At 34.4% G+C, this 4,545-nt stretch overlaps 1 pseudogene; it reads left to right on the top strand.

Annotated features, from left to right (window-relative positions):
* Positions 1-1,730: 1,730 nt before the first annotated feature.
* Positions 1,731-1,828, top strand: LOC121490232 (annotated as a pseudogene).
* Positions 1,829-4,545: the final 2,717 nt, after the last annotated feature.

Here is a 4,545-nt window from a genome sequence, read left to right as displayed (position 1 = left end):
ATTTTAATGAGTTCAAAAGGAAAACAAATGACCACCACCTACATTATGTAAATGTTAAGGGCAACACTGGACAAAGTGCAATTATGTGAAACATGTGCTAAATACAATCATACTTTGAATACGGTCTGTTGTTTCTTCCAATGTTTAATTCTATGCTAGACAATTTCAAGTCCATTTTCCTATTTCCAAACCAAGCTACAACTTGTCAGGTTGTATTTTATCTTAGAGCTAGGTTACCAGAGATATTTAGTGAATACTAGTACAACGAATAATTATGCATTGCATTTATGTAGAAGATCCACAAGTGCAATACAATTGCAAGTCAAAGTATATTCTCCTATATTTCCCACATAAAGAAATACAAATCTGAGCTCAGAGTCCTTAAGTACCGAATTAATAGCATATACGGTTGACCCTTGAACAACATGGGTTTGAACTGCATGGGCCCAGTTACACTCAGCTTGTTTTTAATATAGTACAGTACTGTAAATGTATTTTCTCCTCCTTATGATTTTCTTAATAACATTTTCTTTTCTCTCACTAACCTTTTTGTAAGAATACAGGATGTTATACATATACAAAATACATGTTAATCAACTATTTACGTTATAGGTAAGGCTTCTGGTCAACATAAGCTATTATAAGTTTTTGAGAAGTCAAAGGTATACATGACCCCTCGGGGGGGGGGGGGGTGGTCAAAGCCCCTAACTGTCGTGTTGTTCAAGGATCAACTGTAATTAGTAATGACTGACGAAACTTGACACTATTTCCTCAAAGTCTGGGAGTATAATAGGAAAAAAGGTAAAGTAAAAGAGCTTGGGTTTTAAAATTGAATTATTAATTAAAATAGTTAATACCAGTATTGTAAGGTGTAATTTTTTATAAAGGTATGCTACCAAGCTATAGTAGTCTTAGAAAGAAATGGATAAATACAGAAAACCATCCTTCTATGTTTGTCTCACTAGAAAGAATCAACATGTTGCTATTTCAAAATTTTTATCTCAGATCCTTTGCACTTGTATTCCTAAAGGAAGTAAAACAGTGAAGAATAAGCATTATGCACTCATTAAATGCCAACTATGTGGCGCTGTGTTTTTTTGCTTGGAATTCAAGGATGAAACTTATTTTCCTTGCCTTTTAAGATAGTGTTTGGGAGTAAGCAGGAAATTACATACATCATTCCAGTTCAACATAGTAATTATTAAGTAGGTAAGAAATATACAAAAGCCTTAATACTTCTCTCTTAGAGCTTCCACTTATCCTGTTTCATAGCAGCTTATTTTTATTGCTTTTGAAGGTGTGCAGATTACAACAAAGGTTATAATTTTCCTATGAATTATTTTTCCTTATGCAAACGAGCCATGATTTTTAAACAAGGCAAGATTTTGGGACAATACCAAAAGGAGTGTATCTATAGCCCATTCTGTTAAAATTATATTGCCAACCTTTTATATTTGGCCTGGAGTTGAATAAAAATAGAAGAATTAGTAAGGATTATACCTGGCGTTTTTTAGGTTATGCATTGTACTCAACTACCTGGAAAAATGAATATGTAAATGTAAAATACAGCTCACTTTCCACATGCAGAACCAGGCACCTTGGCTTAGGGCCTTGTCCATGAGCTTTGTTAAATTCAGGTAAAGATTCCTTATGGACTAACGACAGCTGTAATTTTTAGAGCCTCCATTACTGGACATACTATAAGAAGTATGCTTTATATAAGATCCCCAGTGCTTGCTTTGGCAGCACATACATAAAATTGGAATGATACAGAGAAATTAGCATGTGCAAGAAGGACATGCAAATTTGTGGAAAATTCCATATTTTTACATCCTTTGTTCATGACAATAAGAATCCATTTGTAAAAATGGCCATACTACCCAAAGCCATCTACAGATTCAATACAATCCCCATCAAAATGTCAAAGTCATTCTTTATAGAAATGGAAGAAACAATTCTAAAATTTGTATGGAACTAGAGACGACCCTAAAGAGTCAATACAATCCTAAGAAAAAAGAACAAAGCTGGAGGTATCACAGTTCCTGATCTCAAACTACATTACAAAGTCATAGTTACAAAAACATAGTTATAAGGTCCTGGCACAAGAATAGACCTATAGATTAACAGAACAGAAGCCCAGAATTAAATTGTAGCACATGAGGTCAACTATTAAGTGATTAGGGACCCAAGGATGAAAGGATAATCTCTCTACAAATGATTGAGAAAACAGAAGAAACACATACAGAACAATGAAATTGGACCCCATCTCAGACCTCTCATAAATATTAACTTAAAATGGATCAAAAAGATAACCTCAAAAATGATACCATAAAACTCCTAGGAGAAAAGAAAAGAAAAAAGCTTATCAGTACTGGTCTCAGCAATGATTCTTTTTGGACATGACACCAAAAGTACAAATAATGAAAGCAAAAAAATCAACAAATTGGGAATACAACAAACTCAAAAACTTCTGCACAGAAAAACAATTTGGCAGGAAAGATAACCTACCAAATAAAATAAAATTTTCCCAAATTATATATCACATAAGGGGTTGTGGAAAACTCATGGAACTTAAAAGGTTTCTGATTTTTAAAATGGCAGAAAAAAAATGGCAGAAGACAGGGCACCTGAGTGGCTCAGTTAAGTGCCTTCAGCTCAAGTTGTGATTCTGATTCCAGCATCCTGGGATCAAGATCCCATATCACATTGGGACATTGGGCTCTGTGATCAGAGGGGAGTCTGCTTTTCCCTCTTCCTGTCCCCCTGGCCTATGTGCTCTCTCTCGCTCTCTCTCTCTCTTACTCTGTGTCTCTGAAATAAATAAGTAAGATCTTAAAAAAAAAAAAAATTAAAGATAAAAGAAAAATCGTCAAAAAAACCAAAACATTTTCCCAAAGAGGACCTCAAAAAGGCCAAAAGACATATGAACAGATGCTCACTATCTCTAATCATCAGGAAAATGTCAATCAATACCATAATGAGATTTTCACCTCACACCAGTTCGAGTGTCTATCATGAAGAAGTCAAGAACAACCAGTGCTGGTGAGGAAATGGTGAAAAGCAAGGCTTACACATATTAGTGGGAATATAAATTGACCTAAACACCATGGAAAACAATATGCACATTCTTCAAAAAAATAAAAGTAAGTCTACCATATGATCTGGCAATTCCACTCTTGGGTATATAGCTAAAAAAAATGAAAACAGGATTTCGAAAAGATATATGCACCCTCATGTTTATTACAGCATTATTCCCAGCTGAGATATGAAAATAACCCATCAGTGCATCAAAAAGATGTGTGTGTATACATTTATATACACACATACACACACATAACACACACACACAATGGAATATTACTCAGCCATAAGAAAGGTGGGTATCTTGCCATTTGCCTTGATCACATTGTTAAGGTAAGTCAGAGAAAAGGAAGTACTGTGTGATATGGTTACCAGAAGATGGAGACTGGAGAGATAAGATTGATAGTGTTTAAAGGTATAAACATAATGAGTAGCAAATAAGCCATAGAGATATAACACACACTATAATGAATATAGATTATTGTACTATTATTATGTAATGTCATAAATATTACCACAATGCTGGTCATATTATAATACATGAATATATGAATACATGAATATATAATACATGAATATATCAAAGTAGCACACTGTATACCTTAAATTTATACAATGTTACATGTGTAATTTATTTTAAAAATGCATATATTAACAAAACAGAACAGAGTCCCATGAATAAACCCACATATATATGATCAATTAACTGAGGACAAAGGAGAGAAAAAATAAAATGGTGAAAGGACACTTTCTTCAATAAATGGTGTTGGGAAACTGGACACTTATCTCACACCATACACACACACACACACACACACACACACACACACACACAAAATCAACTCAGAATGGATTAAAGGATTTACACGTCTGCTTAGCCTGATTAAACTTAGCATCACACCCTTTCATGAAAATTGTAAGAACCCAAACAGTGTCATTCTTTCATACTCTAACCCAAATTGGATGCAAAATACTTTTTCCTGATTTCCTTGGTAATGATCAGACATACTAGAAGGCTTACAAATTAAATGCAGACAAGAGAATTGTTAAAACACACACACACACACACACAAAACACACACACAAAACACACACACAAAAAAAACCACTACCCTGCCCCAGAGTGTATAGATCCTGTTCTGTGATGGAGTCTTGAGTTAGTCAAGCACTGAATGCAAAGATTGGCAGGGCCTCAGGAGCAACTTGTCTGTATTTCTTATTTCCCTTCCTTCTCTTTGTCTATCTCTTCCCATGATACACTAGTTCATATTTCACCATCAAGATATCCTTGCTGTATTAAAAATAAAAGTACTCTGCAGCCTTAAGAAGACCAAGAGAAACCAATTTCCAGGCTATATTCCACAAAGGACTTCCTTGATTTCCAGTGTTTGGGGTTTTTGTATATTTTTTTTATTGGAGTTCTATTTGCCAACACATAGTATTATAACACCCAGTGCTTATCCC

Source organism: Vulpes lagopus, chromosome 4 (genome assembly GCF_018345385.1).
Source record: "Vulpes lagopus strain Blue_001 chromosome 4, ASM1834538v1, whole genome shotgun sequence".
NCBI classification, from domain to species: Eukaryota; Metazoa; Chordata; class Mammalia; order Carnivora; family Canidae; genus Vulpes; species Vulpes lagopus.
Note: the sequence above shows the minus strand (reverse complement) of the source record. Positions and strands in the feature narration are given on the sequence as shown.